We start from the raw sequence: 21859 nt of genomic DNA, 5'->3' as shown, positions 1-21859 counted from the left end.
CAATAAGATCCCCTCTCATCCTTCTAAATTCCAGTGTATACAAGCCCAGTCGCTCCAGTCTTTCAACGTACGACAGTCCCGCCATTCCGGGAATTAACCTAGTGAAACAACGCTCCACTCCCTCAATAGTAAGAATGTCCTTCCTCAAATTTGGAGACCAAAACTGCACACAATACTCCAGGTGTGGTCTCACTAGGCCCCTGTACAACTGCAGAAGGACCTCTTTGCTCCTATACTCAACTCCTCTTGTTATGAAGGCCAACATTCCATTGGCTTTCTTCACTGCCTGCTGTACCTGCATGTTTACATTCAGTGACTGATGAACTAGGACACCCAAATCTCGTTGTACGTCCCCTTTTCCTAACTTGACACCATTCAGATAATAATCTGCCTTCCTGTTCTTACCAACAAACTGCATAACCTCACATTTGTCAACATTAAGCTGCATCTGCCCACTCACATAACCTGCCCAAGTCACCCTGCATCCTCATAGAATCCTCCTCACCTTTTAATTATCCTTGTAATATTGCAAACAAAATCACACTACAATAATTTTCCTGCCATAGTCAACGTGTTTAATAAAAAAGTTAAACAAGAAGCTCAGGAAAGACATAACAGACAATCCTACAAAAAATGGACAAGTTATTGGCCATGTGTACATTGTGGTGTACAATTTTTAAAGATCAATTTTGCTTCTATGTTTTAAAGTTTAATTTTAAGCTTGCTATTGTATAGCATTGACTGTTAATGGTTAGCACTGTAAAATGCATGGGTTCACATTGTATAATGTGCATTATTAATTTATAATCAGCATTAGTTATGGAACATTGAGAAATTTATTAAATTTAGAGATATTAAGTCACAGCAAAGTGCACTGAGCTAGCTCAAAAGGCTTGAGATTATTGAGTGAATATGGGTGGGCAAATGCACAGCACGCCTGGATGGCAGACCTTGTTTTTATATAAGAGGAATGTGGCACAGATGTGCTAAGTGCTTGAGCAACGCATACAATCGTGTCAAGGCCTGACTGCCCAGAGTTTCTAAAAATACCTCAGTGTTCAAGATTCTCCGAAGACAGGCACAAAATGCTGGAGTAACTCAACGGGACAGGCAGCATCTCTGGAGAAAAGAAATGGGTGATTTTAGTTTAGTTCAGTTTAGAGAAACAGCGCGAAAACTGGCCCTTCGGCCCACCGGGTTCGCGCCGACCAGCAATCCCCACACATTAACACTATCCTACACCCACTAGGGACAATTTTTACATTTACCAAGCCAATTAACCTACAAACCTGTACGTCTTTGGAGTGTGGGAGGAAAGCGAAGATCTCGGAGAAAACCCACGCAGGTCACGGGGAGAACATACAAACTCCGTACGGACAGCACCCGTAGTCGGGATGGAACCCGGGTCTCCGGCACTGCATTCGCTGTAAGGCAGCAACTCTACCGCTGTACCACCGTGACCGCCCTATGATGTTTTGGGTCGAGACCCTCCTTCCAGTTATTCACATTCTCTGGCTGGATTTTCTTTCTTTACGACTGTTTATAGTTTGGGACACATAATAAAGTGAGGTACAGCCTCTTGGTGATGACCTGAAGATGAGGCTGCAATCAAACCTCTTCATAAAGCTGGAGGAGCTGCTGTCTCTAGAGGCAGCATCTCTAGAGGCAGCATCTCTAGAGAGAATGAATGGGCGACGTTCTGATCCTGATTCTGTTGATCTTTGTGACATTCTGTTGAGGTCTTGATAGGCTTTGTATCAAATGCACATCCTTATATCTGTCCAAAAATAGAGAATGCTAGAAGTACTCAGTGGGTCAAGCAACATCTGTGGGAAGGCAAACAGAGTCAATGTTTTGGTGAAGGATCCTTCATCATCACAGGATGAGTTATAAATTCACACAGTCCACTTTTGACTCTTGCTTTCTCTTTCTAATCATCTCTCTCTCCATCTTCGTGGATGGGTTAGAGAGCAGAATTCACCATAAACCCATGGCTATCTTGACTACATCTCCCATCTTGCTTTCTGGTTGGACTCCTTCCGTTCTTTCGCTTTCCTTCATTTATCTACTTTGACTATAAGGCTTTCCAATTTGAGACTTGTTTTTTGAAGGTATGACCAAAACGACTGATGAGGGCAGAACTGCGGAGGCATCAGCCGACGCTTACAACACATAATCCTCCAACATTCTCGCCAACTCCACAGGATCCCACCACTATTCACATCTTCCCATCCTCACCCCTTTCCGCCGCTCCCTCCGCAACTCCCTGGTTAACTCATCTTTTCCCACCCAAACCACCCCCTCCCCAGGTTCCTTCCCCAGCAATTTACAGTGTATGGATACATGGTAAGGGAATAATGTTTAACGCAAGGTAAAGCCAGCAATGTCAGATCAAGGATAGTTTGAGGATCAGCAATAAGGCAGAGAGTAGTTCAATAGTCCAGGTTCAAATACAGTTTCTTCCCAACGATCATCAGGCCCTGGAACATCACACAACACTAACCTCAACTATGAACTTCCATGGACTATCTTTGGTTGCACTGAGGACCATAGAAACATAGAAACATAGAAAAATAGGTGTAGGAGTAGGCCATTCGGCCCTTCAAGCCAGCACCGCCATTCAATATGATCATGGCTGATCATTTAAACTCAGTACCCCGTTCCTGCTTTTTTTCCCCCATATCTCTTGATTCCTTTCGCCCTAAGAGCTAAATCTAATTCTCTCTTGAAAACATCCAATGAAAACATCCACTGCCATCTGTGGCAGAGAATTCCACAGATTCACAAATCTATTAGATTCAACATAAAATGGCTATTCAAAAAAATATATTCCATGTCCAAATGCAGATATATATGAAAAAAGCTTTATAATAAAGACCAGGTCAAGTGACCTCCAAGGCCTTTTCAAGGCAGCTCATTCCAGGGCAGCATGGCAGTGCAGGGGCATGGGCATGGCAGTGCAGGGGCATGGCAGTGCAGGGTGGCATGGCAGTGCAGGGTGGCATGGTAGTGCAGGGGCATGGCAGTGCAGGGGCATGGCAGTGCAGGGGCATGGCAGTGCAGGGGCATGGCAGTGCAGGGGCATGGCAGTGCAGGGTGGCATGGCAGTGCAGGGGCATGGGCATGGCAGTGCAGGGGCATGGCAGTGCAGGGGCATGGGCATGGCAGTGCAGGGTGGCATGGCAGTGCAGGGGCATGGCAGTGCAGGGTGGCATGGTAGTGCAGGGGCATGGCAGTGCAGGGGCATGGCAGTGCAGGGGCATGGCAGTGCAGGGGCATGGCAGTGCAGGGGCATGGCAGTGCAGGGTGGCATGGCAGTGCAGGGGCATGGGCATGGCAGTGCAGGGGCATGGCAGTGCAGGGGCAGGGGCATGGCAGTGCAGGGGCATGGCAGTGCAGGGGCATGGGCATGGCAGTGCAGGGTGGCATGGCAGTGCAGGGGCATGGGCATGGCAGTGCAGGGTGGCATGGCAGTGCAGGGGCATGGCAGTGCAGGGGCATGGGCATGGCAGTGCAGGGTGGCATGGCAGTGCAGGGTGGCATGGCAGTGCAGGGTGGCATGGCAGTGCAGGGGCATGGCAGTGCAGGGGCATGGGCATGGCAGTGCAGGGGCATGGCAGTGCAGGGGCAGGGGCATGGCAGTGCAGGGGCATGGGCATGGCAGTGCAGGGGCAGGGGCATGGCAGTGCAGGGTGGCATGGCAGTGCAGGGGCATCGGCATGGCAGTGCAGGGTGGCATGGCAGTGCAGGGTGGCATGGCAGTGCAGGGGCATGGGCATGGCAGTGCAGGGTGGCATGGCAGTGCAGGGGCATGGCAGTGCAGGGGCATGGGCATGGCAGTGCAGGGGCATGGCAGTGCAGGGGCATGGCAGTGCAGGGGCATGGCAGTGCAGGGGCATGGCAGTGCAGGGGCAGGGGCATGGCAGTGCAGGGGCATGGCAGTGCAGGGGCATGGGCATGGCAGTGCAGGGTGGCATGGCAGTGCAGGGGCATGGGCATGGCAGTGCAGGGTGGCATGGCAGTGCAGGGGCATGGCAGTGCAGGGGCATGGGCATGGCAGTGCAGGGTGGCATGGCAGTGCAGGGTGGCATGGCAGTGCAGGGTGGCATGGCAGTGCAGGGGCATGGCAGTGCAGGGGCATGGGCATGGCAGTGCAGGGGCATGGCAGTGCAGGGGCAGGGGCATGGCAGTGCAGGGGCATGGGCATGGCAGTGCAGGGGCAGGGGCATGGCAGTGCAGGGTGGCATGGCAGTGCAGGGGCATCGGCATGGCAGTGCAGGGTGGCATGGCAGTGCAGGGTGGCATGGCAGTGCAGGGGCATGGGCATGGCAGTGCAGGGTGGCATGGCAGTGCAGGGGCATGGCAGTGCAGGGGCATGGGCATGGCAGTGCAGGGGCATGGCAGTGCAGGGGCATGGCAGTGCAGGGGCATGGCAGTGCAGGGGCATGGCAGTGCAGGGGCATGGGCATGGCAGTGCAGGGGCATGGCAGTGCAGGGGCATGGCAGTGCAGGGGCATGGCAGTGCAGGGGCATGGCAGTGCAGGGGCATGGGCATGGCAGTGCAGGGGCATGGCAGTGCAGGGGCATGGCAGTGCAGGGGCATGGCAGTGCAGGGGCATGGCAGTGCAGGGGCATGGGCATGGCAGTGCAGGGGCATGGCAGTGCAGTGCAGGGTGGCATGGCAGTGCAGGGTGGCATGGCAGTGCAGGGGCATGGCAGTGCAGGGGCATGGCAGTGCAGGGGCATGGCAGTGCAGGGGCATGGCAGTGCAGGGGCATGGCAGTGCAGGGGCATGGCAGTGCAGGGGCATGGCAGTGCAGGGGCATGGGCATGGCAGTGCAGGGGCATGGGCATGGCAGTGCAGGGGCATGGCAGTGCAGGGGCATGGGCATGGCAGTGCAGGGGCATGGCAGTGCAGGGTGGCATGGTAGTGCAGGGGCATGGCAATGCAGGGGCATGGCAGTTCAGGGGCATGGGCATGGCAGTGCAGGGGCATGGCAGTGCAGGGTGGCATGGCAGTGCAGGGGCATGGCAGTGCAGGGTGGCATGGCAGTGCAGGGGCATGGAAGTGCAGTGACATGGCAGTGCAGGGCGGCATGGCAGTGCAGGGGCATGGCAGTGCAGTGACATGGCAGTGCAGGGCAGCATGGCAGTGCAGGGCAGCATGGCAGTGCAGTGATATGGCAGTGCAGGGCAGCATGGCAGTGCAGGGGCATGGCAGTGCAGTGACATGGCAGTGCAGGGGCATAGCAGTGCAGGGCAGCATGGCAGTGCAGGGCAGCATGGCAGTGCAGTGATATGGCAGTGCAGGGCAGCATGGCAGTGCAGGGGCATGGCAGTGCAGTGACATGGCAGTGCAGGGGCATAGCAGTGCAGGGCAGCATACCCTGGCAGCAGCATGGCAGTGAGGGGGCATGGCAGTGCAGGGCATGGCAGTGCAGGGACATGGCAGTGCAGGGGCATAGCAGCAGCATGGCAGTGCAGGGGTCATGTTGCTGTCGTACAGCATCAGGGACCCAGGTTCGATCCCGACCACGGGTGCTGTCTGTACGGAGCTTATATGTTCTCCCTGTGATCACATGGGATTTCTTCAAGATCTTCAGTATCCTCACACACTCCAAAGACGTACAGGTTTGTAGATTAATTGGCTTGGCATAAATGTAAATTGTCGGTCGTGTGTATAGGATTGTGTTAGTGTGTGGGGATGGCTGGTCAGTGCAGACTCAGTGTGCCAAAGGATCTGTTTCCATGCTGTATCTCTACACTGAGAACTAAACTAAAGATGAGCAGGTGTAGCAGTGAATTAGTCTGGGGTAATAATCATAGAACACGGAATTATCTTAGTACTAGACCAAGTGAACCCGTTGGGCCCAAACCTCCTCCCCCACTCCACCCTCCCCTCTCCCCCCCCGCTCCCCCCCTCCCCCCTCCATCCCCAACCTCCCCTCCCCTCCACCCCTCCCCCTCCCTCCCTCCCCCTCTCCCTGTCTCCCTCCCTCCATCCCTCCCTCCCTCCCTTCCTCTCTCGAGGTCAAGAGTGATGGTCTACATTCCAATGTCAGAACGAAGACGCCTGTGCGTGTGTGTGTTTAACGTGTACTTGATGTTGCACTCCAAGAAGCACACGGTCCTTCACAAATCAATCAACTCATTCCAATGGCAAGGGAACCAAGACGATTGGAGCTGAGAGATCTGTTGCAGCCTTCATCCGCCTTCACAGCCGTTGAGTTCAAGATAACTTTGTCCGCCTGGTCCACCGTTGAGGTCTTGTAGGTTGGATTGACTTAGTCTGGACCCTCATCCTCGATCTTACTGCCATGGGTGGCCCCACCAGAAGCTAGTGCTTCCCACGGCATCTCTCTGGGAATCATGGGGACACGCAAGCCTCTTCACCACAACAAGGTGAACGACCCAAAGAGGTGAATGTCTCTATGACTCTAAGGTAAGGCCTATTTTGTGCATTGATCTAAGGGCTTATTGATTCCTGGAGTCTGGAACTGAAAAATCTCGATGGAAGCATCAAACATCTTAAAGATGTTTCTGTTCTATCAGAGAAATAATCGTGCGTTACCCGTGTGCAGCGGTAGAGTTGCTGCCTTACAGCGAATGCAACGCCGGAGATCTGGGTTCGATCCTGACCATGGGTGCTGTCTGCACGGAGTTTGTACGTTCTCCTCATGACCTGCTTGGGTTTTCTCTGAGATCTTCGGTTTTCTCCCACACTCCAAAGACGTACAGGTATGTAGGTAAATTGGATTGGTAAATGTAAAAACTGTCCCTAGTGTGTGTAGGATAGTGTTAATGTGTAGGGATCGCTGGTTGGCGTGGACCCGGTGGGCCGACGGGCCTGTTTCCGCACTTTATATCTAAACTAAACTAAACGATGACCCTAATCCTGTATCCAGTCTGTACTCCCTGATGGTATCTACCATGGTGTGGTATCTACCATGGTGTGGTATCTACCATGGTGTGGTATCTACCATGGTGTGGTATCTACCATGGTGTGGTATCTACCATGGTGTGGTATCTACCATGGTGTGGTATCTACCATGGTGTGGTATCTACCATGGTGTGGTATCTACCATGGTGTGGTATCTACCATGGTGTGGTATCTACCATGGTGTGGTATCTACCATGGTGTGGTATCTACCATGGTGTGGTATCTACCAAACCATTTCCACACTGTATGACTCTATGACTCAATGGCCTTCAGAATTGAGGGACAAAAGTTTAGGGGTAACATGAGGGGTAACTTCTTTACTCAGAGGGTGGTGGCTGTGTGGAATGAGCTTCCGGTGGAAGTGGTGGAGGCAGGCTCGATTTTATTATTTAAGAGTAAATTGGATAGGTATATGGATAAGAGGGGATTAGAGGGTTATGGTCTGAGAGCAGGTAGATGAGACTAGGTCAGAGAGAGTGGTCGGCGTGGACTGGTAGGGCCGAACGGGCCTGTTTCCGTGCTGTAGTTGTTATATGGTTATATATGGCCTCTTAGATCATTTTCCTTACGCAATAGCTGATTTCTTCAGTGTACTTAACCTGATGTTTGACTTCCCAATCCACTTTCTGATCCTCTACTGAACTTCTCCTCAGCCCTGCTACAGTTTTCCCTGACTTCCCAGTCATTCCCTGGGACCTATCAACTTCCCCTCACTCTGAGTCTTCCCCCTAAGCTCCATAGATTTGTACCCAGTTCTCCGTGATCTTTTTGCCGCTTCAATACACCACTCATCACTGATACCCTACCTCCTTCCTATCCACCCCAGGTTCATCTCAGCCGAGAATCATCCAGTCTTCGCCACTAATCATTCCCATCTCTTTCCTGTGAATTAGGTCTGCACTGCTTTCCGTGATCTCCAATCATTGTTATGGTGGTAGATCATAGAGGGAAGGTTCTTGTACATGATTCAACATTCAAGGCTAACTTTGCCAATTCTGTAGTGTTCATCCTTCAGGCAAGAATCCCTCAGCCATAGTGTATAAGAAAATAACTGCAGATGCTGGTACAAATCGAAGGTATTTATTCACAAAATGCTGGAGTAACTCAGCAGGTCAGGTCTGAAGAAGGGTCTCGATCCGAAACGTCGCCCATTCCTTCTCTCCTGAGATTCTGCCTGACCTGCTGAGTTACTCCAGCATTTTGTGAATAAATACCTCAGCCATAGAAGGTGGATTTTAGCAGCCCCACAGTTTCACACCAAGTTAGAGGCCTTCAACACAGCACCCCTTCAGAGTGTGACTGAATGTCACACATTGGGAGCGTCTAAGCAATAATGTTGACCTTTTTCAGTCTGTTATTTTCAGCACAAAGCTGGTGCTTTGCAATTCTCTAAATTGCAATAGATTTGTTATCCTTACAGACTTACCTTGAACCGTGCCTGTTATTTCTTCCGTCATTTCCTTGCAGCACAGTGCCCATTTTATCAGCATGAAGGAGGACATGTTGAAGATTTCTTTTGTGGCATCTACATGTAGCCCAGTACGTACGCCTTTGGTTTGAAGCCCCATCCAAGTAAAGGCTCAAAAATTCTTGTAACAGGTAAGATTTTTGAAAAGCTGTTTGATTCTGCACATGATTTTGTTCTGCTGGAAGTGGGAACTAAAGGGCATGACATCTTCTGCAGGGGATCCGGGAGATCAGGCAACACAACTGCAATTGCCCATCAATTTGTTCAATCGCGCAGCAGGGCTCTGAAATGATCAGCACCAGGTCTGAACCAGGAGTTGAAGCTGAGCCAAATTAAGTGCAGAACAATAACTAAACGAGACAGAAAGAAAGACTGAATTCAAAGCAGGAGGCAAAAGCTAACAAAAAATGATCTCCGACACAAAGAAAATCCTTTAGGAATGATTAGATATTTACAATGAATAACTTACAATGGCGACAATACTAAAATAGTACTAGACCAAGTGGACCCGTTGGGCCCAAACCTCTCCTGTATTGGTGCAGCACCCTCTCCTCCTCCACTCCTCCCCCCTCCCCCACCCACTCCCCATCCCCTTCACCCCTTCCCCATCCCTCCCCTTCCCTCCCCTCCTCCTCCCCATCCCCCTCCCTCCCCTCCCCATCCCCACCATCCCCTTCACCCCTCCCCATCCCCTTCACCCCTCCCCCATCCCTGCCACCCTCCTTCCCTCCTTCCCCTCTCTCCCCTTCCCCTCCCCCCTACTCCATCCCCCTCAACCCCCCCTTATCTTCCCTCCTTCCCCCTCCATCTCTTCCCCCTCCCTCCACCCCTCTCCCTCCCGAGGAGATAGATTTAAACTTTAAAGTGTGAATAACTTTAAAAATATAACACCGCTTTTAATGAAACTTCTTCCATTAGCACCAAAGGGACGACGGTGATTAAGGTGGGCCTAAAATTGTCGCGCTATCGTGTACCGTTTTGGCTGTAGTTCAGGAACAAACAAACAAACAAGAGTTTTAGTATGTAGATAAGAAGTGTTATGGAGTAAAATCCTGGTTCTTGTGCTTAATTTACATCCTCGTAATTTTCCAGGCTTTGAAGTGATCAGGCAGAACAACATCAGTCCAAATTAATGTAAACGCTCGGAGTCCAATGAAACAGCCTAACTTGCTGGCACATTCCTTTGTTAAATAAGAACATTTACATTTCAATGCATTAAAGCATCATGAATCTACAGCAAATACAATATGCTTAATGACTGACAATTGAGGAGATATTTCACTTTTTTAGGAACCCTGCTAAAAATATGGATTAAGTAAACAGAACAGAGAGCTCTTGATAAGATTTTTTATCAAAGACTTTAAAATTTGTAATTGAGATTGCCATCTCATTTACAAAAGCTGTTCACAGATTTGGGAGACCATTGAACAAATGCATTTGGAGAACAGAGAGTAGGAGAAATGATCAGAAATACACTAGTTTGAGATGAAGTTGGATGCATGACTGTGTAGGATTGAACTGCAGATGCTGGTTTACACTGAAGATAGACAAAATGCTGGAGCAACTCAGCGGGTCAGGCAGCATCTGCAGAGAGAAGGAATGGGTGACGTTTTGGGCCGAGACCCTTCTTCTGACTGAGAGTCTCAATGTCTCCCTCCCCCTGACTCTCAGTCTGAAGAGGTGGGCGGCACAGTGGCACAGCGGTAGAGTTGCTGCCTTACCAGAGACCCGGGTTCCATCCTGACTACGAGTGCTGTCTCTATAGAGCTTGTACGTTCTCCCCTTGACAGTGTGGGTTTTCTCCGAGATCTCTGGCTTCCTCCCACACTCCAAAGACATCTAGGTTTGAGGGTTAATTGGCTTGGTATAAGTGTAAATTGTCCCAAGTGTAGGATAGTGTAAATGTGCGGGAATCGCTGGTCGGTGCGAACTCAGTGGGCCGAAGGGCCTGTTTCCACACTGTATCTCTAAACGAAACTAAACACTAAAAATATGGAGCTGTGGGTAAGGCAGAATTATATCTCAGTTTTACTCACCTTACGAACCATTCAACTACCTTCTTTGAAGTGTTTGTAGTTTCACTATCCCCTTTATTTCAGTAATCTCACTCCCTCTCCTGTTTCATTTAATATATTTAATAGAGCATTTTATGCGTCATGACTTTTTTTGGATGTTGAGCTTTGACAATGTTGTGATCCCTGGGAAATATTTAGGACCTACAGTATATGTTTTCATTGAGTCTAATTATGACAGTCATTAGATCTATGAGTTTTTTATTTAATTAATGCTAAAGTCTCAGTATCTGTGTCCACACCCTCAGGACTTTCGAAATCAAAGCTGCAAGCTGTGAGTCATTGTAAAGAGCAAGCAAATCCTACAGAATCGAAGTCACAGCAGCCGGGATGAATTTCATTTATAAGGTGTAGCTCTATGTCAGTCGAGACTCACACCTTCCACTGCCTGTCTGTGCATATTTACCTGTCTTATGAGGCTACACTCTGTGGCCCTGAATGGTGATTCTAATGGCATTTTAAATAGCACTTTTGTGCAGCAAACACCTAAATTCCAGATGGCCAGTGTACAGGAAATGGCATGTCTTCACACCGAACAAATGTTACTTCCTCCCTGCAGGTTAACTTTAGGATGCAGATCTGAGTAAATAAAAATTAATTTGGAAAATTAGGCCCTTAAGCAGTGTCTTATTCCTTTATTTCCCTCTCTGGGATTTGTATAAAATATACTGTTGGTGCACTTGAGGAGGGAACTTTTAAATCCCTAAATTTGTACCAGACCATGGAACCTTCATAAGAATTATAACATGGATAGTTTGTGTTCAACAACCACACCAGGACCTCTATGGCCTCTCACACTTCACACCTCACAGAGAAGGCCCGTGAAAACCCAGTCAATTATTCTCCTCAGGCAAAATTATGTTGCCCTGTAAAATGTGGCAAACAATCTTTCATGCCAAACCACAGTGTGCCACACCACCGCACAGTGGCACACGGGTGGAGTTGCTGCCTTACAGCGCCGGAGACCCGGGTTCCATCCTGACTACCGGTGCTTGTCTGTACAGAGTTTGTACGTTCTCCCCGTTACCTGCGTGGGTTTTCTCCGGGTGCTCTGGTTTTCTCCCACGCTCCAAAGACATACAAGATTGTAGATTAGCGCTTTGGTAAAAATTGTAAATTGTCCCTAGTGTGTGTAGGATAGTGTTAGTGTGCTGGGATCGCTGGTCGGCGCGGACTCGGTGGGCCGAAGGGCCTATTTCTGCGCTGTATCTCTAAACTAAACTAAACTAAATCAAACCAAACTAAACTAAACTAAACTAAACTAAACTAAACTGAACTGAACACTAGTATGATCAATTTAGTTCAGTTCTGAAGGTCTGCTCAGTATTGCAGTATTACAGAAAACTATAAATAGATAAAATTGCTGAGAAAAGCTGGAGTTAAATACAAAGCTCTTTAACTAACTGGGACACACAAATACACACAATGATGAATTTCCAAGCTTATATCTTCTGGAACATAGGAACATTGAAATAGGAGAATAGGAGTATGTTATTTGCTTCATCATTTTTTTCCAACATTCAATGAAACCGTGACTGATTCACAGCCGACGTCCATTGCCCCTTCTTTTTTAATAAAAACATAGAAACATAGAAACATAGAAACATAGAAAATAGGTGCTGGAGGAGGCCACTTCGGCCTTCGAGTCAGCACCGCCATTCATTGTGATCATGGCTGATCATCCACAATCAGTAACCCGTGCCTGCCTTCTCCCCATATCCCTTGATTCCACTAGCCCCGAGAGCTCTAGCTAACTCTCTTTTAAATTCATCCAGTGAATTGGCCTCCACTGCCCTCTGTGGCAGAGAATTCCACAAATTCACAACTCTCTGGGTGAAAAAGTTTCTTCTCACCTCAGTTTTAAATGGCCTCCCCTTTATTCTTAGACTGTGGCCCCTGGTTGTGGACTCCCCCAACATTGGGAACATTTTTCCTGCATCTATCTTGTGCAGTCCTTTAATAATTTTATATGTTTCTGTAAGATCCCCTCTCATCCTTCTAAACTCAAGTGAATACAAGCCCAGTCTTTCCAATCTTTTCTCATCCTAGAAAATGTCCCTCCATCCCAGGGATTAACCTCGTGAACCTACGCTGCACTGCCTCAATAGTAAGGACGTCCTTCCTTAAATTAAGAGACCAAAACTGCACACAATACTCCAGAGGTGGTCTCACCAGGGCCCTGTACAACTGCAGAAGGACCTCTTTGCTCCTATATTCAAATCCTCTCGTTATGAAGGCCAACATGCCAACAGCATAACTTCTGTAGGTTAAAAATATCTATCACGTGAGATTTGATATTTCCAAACGACGAATGCTCTCCGTGGAAGATGGTTTCACATTTCTATCACTCTTGCATGTTGCTCTCTTTCTGAACTTTACCCTGAAAAGCCTGGATTTACCACTCCTGGAGCTCGTATCACAGAAGTCATTTGTCAACATTACTCCTTTTGGTTTTCATTAAAGACTTTAAAAAAATGGTCTCTCTTATCTTCAGAATTCCAAGGAAGAAAATTCAAGTTTGTGTTGTTCCTCCTCATAACTTAACTTGCTAAATTCTGTCAAATCAGCTCCTGCATTGCATGTTCTATGCATGTTCTATGACAATGTCTCCCATGTCAATTCCCATGATCACCCCTTCAAAAAACATAATTAAATTGATGAGACCTGATTTCCCATGTACCAAGCCTTCCTGACTATCCCTAATCAGATGCTCCCTTTCAACATGCAGGTAGATGTTGCTTCTCAGAATGCCTTGCAGTGACTTGACAACCAGTCTGAAGAAGGGTCTCGACCCGAAATGTCGCCCATTCCTTCTCTCCAGTGATGCTGCCTGACTCGCTGAGTTACTCCAGCATTTTGTGATACTTACAACCACTGATGTTAAGCTCACTGCCCTGCAGTTTCCTGGGTTGTCCATGTGCCCTTCTAAAATAAATGCACAACATCAACCACCCTCCTGCTTTCTGGTACCTCACCTGTGAATATGGAAACCACTGTTTGGGCCTCAGTCATTTCTTCCCTTGCTTCCTACGCCATCATAAGATATACTTAACCAGGCCCTGGGACTGGGAATTTATCCACCTCTACACACTTCAAAACCACCAGCACTACCTCCATGGTAATAAAGATATGTTTCAAGACATCATTGTGCTCTTCCTTGAAATACTAGCTACTATGTCATTCTCCATGGTAAATGCAAATGAGAAATATTCATTGAAGACCGATGGTGCAGCGGTAGAGTTGCTGCCTTATAGCGAATGCAGCGCCAGAGACCCGGGTTCCATCCCGACTGCAGGTGCTGTCTGTACGGAGTTTGTACGTTCTCCCCGTGACCTGCGTGGGTTTTCTCCGAGAACTTCGGTTACCTCCCACACTCCAAAGACATGCAGGTTTGTAGGAAAATTGGCTTGGTGAATGCAAAAATTGTCTTGAGTGGGTGTAGGATAGTGTTAATGTGCGGGGATGGCTGGTCGGCGCGGACCTGGTGGGCTGAAAGGGCCTGTTTCCGCGCTGTAACTCTAAGCTAAACTAAAAAAAATGAAACCAACTCCAATGGCTCCCAAAACAGACAGCCACATCAATAGAGGTGGAATAAACTCAGATTCGTGCACACTGACGCATTTTAATAAGTTAAAACAGGGCAGTGAACAAGGCCCTGGGGAATGTTGTAAAATGAGAAACCCTTGCGTGTAAGTACGTAGTTTCCTGAAAGTGTTGAGACACAGATGAATCAGGTGTGTTGCATGTTTGCCTTCAAAGGATGGCATATTGAATACAGCAGCAGTGGCATCATAGTATAGCCATGCAAAACATTGGTGAGACTGATAGTCAGCGCCCTTTACGTGGTGACTATTTTCTGTGCTTGGCTTTGCCACTTAATTGTACAGAATGCAAAACAATGAGTCACACTGTGCCAATTACACCTGACTATAAACTATCAAACAATCAAACAATCAGCTGTATACAGGACAAATTAGCACTGGTCGATTGGTAAGCTATATTACAAAGGATGATAGTAAACATGAACATGGAGCTTTTAAAAATATAATACCTGACTTTCAACAAAAAAAATCCCTTAGGGGACTGTAACTCAGCCGGAACAAAATTGTGCTTGACAATGAGAACATTGTTTTAAATCAAAGGGGTTAAAAAGCTGTCTAAATAGCAGCCCAGGGGTATTTTCAACCTCAACAAAGGAGAGCTATAGAATTAATAAAGGAAGATAGAATATGAAAGTAAACCTGTGAGAAATTAAAACAAAACATGGACTATACGAGTTACAGTACCTTAAGGGATTTTTTTGTTGAAAATCATGTATTACGAAAATAATTTTGATGCACACGTAAAAAGACCAGCAAGCACTGGGGTTAGGAAGGGGAGATAGATCAGCCATGATTGAATGGCAGACTTGATGGGCCGAATGGCCTAATTCTTCTCCTATCACGTATGACCTTATGAGAATGGAGAATTTATAATGGGGAATAAGGAAATGTCAGAGTAATTAAAGAAATACTTAGTGTCTGGCTTCACAGAAGGCAAAAATCACTCACCAGAAATACATAGAACCAAGACTCTAATGTGGATGACAACGTTATTACTTAAAACAGCATTTGATAAATTGGTGAAATTGAAATCTACAGAGCATTGAAAGAGGTAGTTATAGAGATCTTTTATGCATTGTTATCATCTTCAAAAATTCTATTGATTCTGGAATGGTTCCCCACAATTTGGAGAATAGTAAATTTGAGAAAAGAATGAAAAGGAAAACAAGGAACTTGTCAGCCAAGAGTAATAGGATTGTGGAGAGGCAGCAAGAATGTGTGAAAGGGACATCATGTTTGACTAATCTGTTGGAGCTCTTTGAGGATTTGACTAGTAGAATAGATCAGGGGGAATCAGTAGATGCAGCATATTTAGATATCCAGAAGCCTTTGGTTAAAATGCCACACAAAAGGTTGGCCAACAAGGTAATGATGCATAGGAATTATATACCAGAATGGGCTGAGAATTGGTTAAAAGACCCAAAGAGTAAAGGAAAATAACAAATAGTTTAGGGTCGAGACACATCTTCAGACTGCTTTTGACCCCAGACTGAAGAAGGATCTCGACCTGAAACGTCACCCATTCCTTCTCTCCTGAGATGCTGCCTGACTCGCTGAGTTACTCCAGCACTTTGTGTCTATGTTCGGTGTAAACCAGCATAGAAACATAGAAACATAGAAAATAGGTGCAGGAGTAGGCCATTCGGCCCTTCGAGCCTGCACCGCCATTCAATATGATCATGGCTGATCATCCAGCTCAGTAACCTGTACCTGCCTTCTCTCCATACCCCCCTGATCCCTTTAGCCATAAGGGCCACATCTAACTCCCTCTTAAATATAGCCAATGAACTGGTCTCAACTACTTTCTGTGGCAGAGAATTCCACAGAATTCTCCACTCTCTGTGTGAAGAAATGTTTTCTCATCTCGGTCCTAAAAGACTTCCCCCTTATCCTTAAGCTGTGACCCCTGGTTCTGGACATCCCCAACATCGGGAACAATCTTCCCGCATCTAACCTCTCCAACCCCTTAAGAATTTTATATGTTTCAATAAGATCCCCCCTCAGTCTTCTAAATTCCAGCGAGTATAAGCCTAGTCTATCCAGTCTTTCTTCATATGAAAGTCCTGCCATCCCAGGGATCAATCTGGTGAATCTTCTCTGTACTCCCTCTAAGGCTAGAATGTCTTTCCTCAGATTAGGAGACCAAAACTGTACACAATACTCCAGGTGCGGTCTCACCAAGGCCCTGTACAACTGCAGCAGAACCTCCCTGCTCCTATACTCAAATCCTCTTGCTATGAATACTAACATACCATTCGCTTTCTTCACTGCCTGCTGCACCTGCACGTTTGCTTTCAATAACTGGTGCACCATGACACCCAGGTCACGTTGCATCTCCCCTTTTCCTAATTGGCCACCATTCAGGTAATACTCTGCTTTCCTGTTCTTGCCGCCAAAGTGGATAACCTCACATTTATCCACATTATATTGCATCTGCCATGCATTTGCCCACTCGCCTAATCTATCCAAGTCACTCTGCAGCCTCCTAGCATCGTCCTCGCAGCTAACACTGCCACCCAGCTTCGTGTCATCCGCAAACTTAGAGATGTTGCATTCAATTCCCTCGCCCAAATCATTAATATATATTGTAAATAACTGGGGTCCCAGCACTGAGCCTTGCGGTACCCCACTAGTCACTGCCTGCCATTCCGAAAAGGACCCGTTTATTCCTACTCTTTGCTTCCTGTCCGCCAACCAATTCTCTATCCACCTCAACACCGAACCCCCAATACCGTGCGTTTTAAGTTTGTACACCAATCTCCTATGTGGGACCTTGTTGAAGGCCTTCTGAAAATCCAGATATAACACATCGACTGGTTCTCCCTTATCCACTCTACTAGTTACATCCTCGAAAAATTCTATAAGATTCTTCAGGCATGATTTGCCTTTCATAAATCCATGCTGACTTTGTCCGATGATTTCACCACTTTCCAAATGTGATGCTATCACATCTTTAATAACTGACTCTAGCATTTTCCCCACTACCGATGTTAGGCTAACTGGTCTATAATTCCCCGTTTTCTCTCTCCCTCCCTTTTTAAAAAGTGGGGTTACATTAGCTACCCTCCAATCCTCAGGAACTACTCTAGAATCTAAAGAGTTTTGAAAAATTATCACTAATGCATCCACTATTTCTGTGGCTACTTCCTTAAGCACTCTGGGATGCAGCCTATCTGGTCCTGGGGATTTATCGGCCTTTAATCCATTTAATTTACCTAGCACCACTTCCCGACTAACCTGGATTACCCTCAGTTCCTCCATCTCGTTAGACCCCCGGTCCCCTGCTATTTCCGGCAGATTGTTTATGTCTTCCCTAGTGAAGACAGAACCAAAGTAGTTGTTCAATCTGCATCTGCAGTTCCTTCCTACAATTAGATTTCTCTCAGCTTTTAAGGCTGTTGATTAGGTGCCAGAGGGATTCATGCTTCTGCCCATGCTATACATAATCAACGTCGATGATTTGGCTGTGAGGAGCAGGGAAATGTAATTTTTCCTAGTTTACTGATGTTGCAAAAATAAGTGGCTGAGAAGGGAGGAGGATGTGCAGAGCCTTCAGGAAATAGAGACAAGTGCAATGAGTGGAAAAGAGTATGGCAGATAAAATGAGACGTGAAACAAAATCTTTCCAGCTCAGCGCACAGAACAGACAAGCAGAGTAATTTTTTTACTGACAGAGTGGGAACAAAAATGATGTTCAAAGGGACTTATTTACACAAATTTCTGACAACTAACAAGCAGAGGAATGGATGAGGAGATGGAAGGTGAAATGCAGACAGCTGCAGATTCATACACGATGGTGGGCAAAAATAAGTGAATCATGTAGGTACATGATGCAGTTACGAGAGTAATTCATATCCTGGCTGGAACATGAGAAAGAAAATGAGTGTAATTACTGCAATTGTATAAGGCCTTGTTGTGTACATGCTTACAATACAGGAAATGCAATGAAGGTTTATTCTATTGATTTCTGGGAGGGAAGATTGACCAATGATAAGAAATTGGGCAGATGGAGTGTGTAGTCTGCGATTTAAGAGGAAGCTAGCAGAATTAGAGAGGACCTCACAGAAACGTATGAAATTCCCACCTCTCTTGGCATAATAGATCCAGGGAATCTGCTTTCACTGGCAGGGTCAGGGATCAGAAGGACTTTGATCTATTGTCTATTGTCTATTGTCTGTTGTCTGTTGTCTATTGCCTATTGCCTATTGTCCAATGTCTATAGAATGCACTGTTTCCAACTGGTACTCTGAACCTGATCTTGTTCCTGTTCTACCCTGCTCATCTCAACAATCCCATGTCTCCTTCATCATGTAATATTAATACAAATGATTCTGAAATCTACATTGCATCTTTTTTTTGCCACATATAGAACATTTCACTTTTAGTCTCAACACTTGAAACCTTCAAGCAATATTGTCGACTCTTTTCCTTATCTGCCTTTTAGCTTGCACTTCATCTGATGCATTTCCTTCTGCCAACCGCCCGATATTTCCAGCCTGAATATCCATATCTATGTTTGCTATCCTTGAGTTATTTGTCATATATCTAGAACTCATTGCCTTTGGCTTGACTCCCCTATTCCACAAGTAATCTGAACACGAATGAACAAATCATTCAAATGTGCAAAGCTGCAGTTGTCTGGTCACAATCTCAGCTCAATTAAAAAGTAGATTTGTGACTCAAATTCTTCACTGCTGTGTTTTAGGATCTCAGCAGTGATATAGTTTGCTCCTGAGGCCTTTTTTTAAGAAGACGAAAGAAAATGCCAATGCGGAATTCTGGATTGAAAATACTGAAGACGTTAACGGGATAAGTCCCATCCATGGAAGTAGCCAAAGCCGCAGAGGAAGAACAGTGAGAGAGAGCCTTGCGGAAGTTGTGTCACAGGGGCAGCAAGGTGGCGCAGTGGCAGAGATGCTGCGTCACAACGCCAGAGACCCCAGTTCGATCCTGACCACGGGTGCTGGCTGTGTGGAGTTTGTAAATTCTCCTCGTGATCTGAGTGGGGTTTTTTCCAGGTGTTCCAGTTTCCTCCCACACTCCAAAGAAGTACAGGTTTCTAGGTTAATTGGCTTCGGTAAAATTGTGAATAATGTGTGTAGGATAGTGTTAGTGTGCGGGGATCACTGATTGGTGCGGACTCGGTGGGCCGAAGGGCCTATCTCCGCGCTGTATCTCTAAACTAAAATCAACTAAATGCAGAGAGGAAGAAAATACTTTCAAAGAAGGCATGCCTTGAAGATATTTTGCAGTATAGGCAAAGTATTGTGAGAAATAAGACTAGATATGATGATGCACCAGGACTGTTAATTCTCATATCACCAGGGACTAATTTAATTTACTGTATTAATTTATTTTTTGTGTTAATTTTTTTTTTTCTATTCTGTTTTATAGTTTAGCACAATCTGCAGGCGTTGCCACTTTCATTTCACTGCACATCTTGTGACAAATAAACTTGACTTGACTTGACTTGACTTGCTAACACAGCCACTGCTGATAGCGTTTGACCCACTGAGCTGTTTCAACATTATGTAGCATGTTATTATTTTTTTAGTCGTGTTATGTTCTATTTGACTTTTTGTCCATCTCGCATGACAACAAGGTGGGCCCCAGTAAGCCTCTGTTGGATTGACTCTGGGGGACTTACATCTAGGACAACGCCCTGGTTTCAGAAGTCTTTCATGGATTCCTTCCAGTCGGTTTAGCCTAGCTTTCCTGACGAGTTTGCATCTGTCGTTGGCACACAGTGGTACAGAGTCTTGCATGTTTGGATCATAGTTTGTTACATTGCTGAAGAATCCACCCATCCCTTGTGTGACAACAAAGGTTCATGATGAGATCCTGGACCACGGACGACACGGTGGCGCAGCGGTAGAGTTGCTGCCTTAGGGGCGAATGCAGCGCCGGAGACCCGGGTTCCATCCCGACTACGGGTGCTGTCTGTACAGAGTTTGTACGTTCCCCCTGTGACCTGCGTGGGTTTTCTCTGAGATCTTCGGTTTCCTCCCACACTCCAAAGATGTATGGATATGTAGGTTAATCGACTTGGTAAATGTAACAATTATCCCTAATGTGTGTAGGATACATGGGGATCATTGGTCGGCATGGACTTGGTGGGCCGAAGGGCCTGTTGCCTTGCTGTATCTCTAAAGTAAACAGACTTAAGAACAGTTTTTACCCCAGGGCCATACGAGAACTGAACACTACCTGTGCACTAGGCAACACCGTTAAAAAATCTTGTACTTAATTTAATTGTATTTATGTATTTATTTGTTTTTGCATTTATTGCATATATGTTTGTACGCACCGTCAGGATTGGCTGTTTTTTAATTTCGTTGTACTCGTTGCAATGACAATAAATGAATATTATTATTATTATTCCTACATTTCAGTAACCGTTTCTTGGTGATGACGCACATTGATGCTGGAATTCATCACAGCTTTCCAGTTACCGTCGCATCCTTTGATTGATTGAAAAGGTCATTTGAAAATCAAAACCTTGGCCCTGGAACAAAATTCATGATCAATTGGGAAATATCCCAGATGCTTCCGAAAACTGCCTTAATTACAAGTTGCATCTCAAGCCACTGAGAAAAGGACCACCAACTCTGTCTGCAAAATATTCTAACTTTACCCAAAAGATGCATGAACCAATATCAATGTCCTTCCCCAGAAAACATCCTCAGCCCTGAGCCCTGAGTCACTTTCAAGCAGTTACACTGTACTGGCCATTTCATTTACAAGCCATTTCCTCGACAGTGAACTGAGGCTGTCTGTACGGAGTTTGTACGTTCTCCCCGTGACCTGCGTGGGTTTTTCTGCCACACTCCAAAGACTTACAGGTTTGTAGGTTAAGTGGCTTGGTGTAAATGTAAATTGTCCCTAGTGGTTGTAGGATAGAAACATAGACATAGAAACATAGAAAATAGGTGCAGGAGGAGGCCATTTGGCCCTTCGAGCCAGCACTGCCATTCATTGTGATCATGGTTGATCATCTACAATCAGTAACCTATGCCTACCTTCTCCCCATATCCCTTGATTCCACTAGCCCCAGGAGCTCTATCTAACTCTCTTTTAAATTAATCCAGTGAATTGGCCTCCACTGTCTTCTGTGGCAGAGCATTCCACAAATTCACAACTCTCTGGGTGAAAATGTTTCTTCTCACCTCAGTTTTAAATGGCCTCCCCTTTATTCTTAGACTGTGTCCCCTGGTTCTGGACTTCCCCAACATTGGGAACATTTTTCCTGCATCTAGCTTGTCTTGTCCTTTTATAATTTTATATGTCTTTATAAGCTCACCTCTCATCCTTCTAAATTCCAGTGAATACAAGCCCAGTCTTTCCAATCTTTCCTCATATGACAGTCCCGCCATCCCGGGGATTAACCTGGTGAACCTACGCTGCACTGCCTCAATAGCAAGGACGTTCTTCCTCAAATTAGGAGACCAAAACTGCACACAATACTCCAGATGTGGTCTCACCAGGGCCCTGTACAACTGCAGAAGATAGTGTTAGTGTGCGGGGATCGCCGGTCGGGGTGGACTCGGTGGGCCAAGGTCCTTGTTGCTGCATTGTTGTATCTATAAATAAGCTAAACTAAATAGAAAAACAGATGACAGCATTAAAAGAGCACTAATTATCCATGGGCTACTATTATATGTGTTACAGTTGGTACACTGGATGCACCTGTTAACATTATCATGATTGCTTCAGCCTCTCACCTTCATTTGTTTGTTGATCTGAAAACAGAAATGATGTGTTTTGAAGGATTCTGTCA

The sequence above is a fragment of the Rhinoraja longicauda genome, chromosome 7 (genome assembly GCF_053455715.1).
Source record: "Rhinoraja longicauda isolate Sanriku21f chromosome 7, sRhiLon1.1, whole genome shotgun sequence".
NCBI classification, from domain to species: Eukaryota; Metazoa; Chordata; class Chondrichthyes; order Rajiformes; family Arhynchobatidae; genus Rhinoraja; species Rhinoraja longicauda.
The sequence above is the reverse complement of the archived record's forward strand: the minus strand, read 5'-3'. Positions refer to the sequence as shown.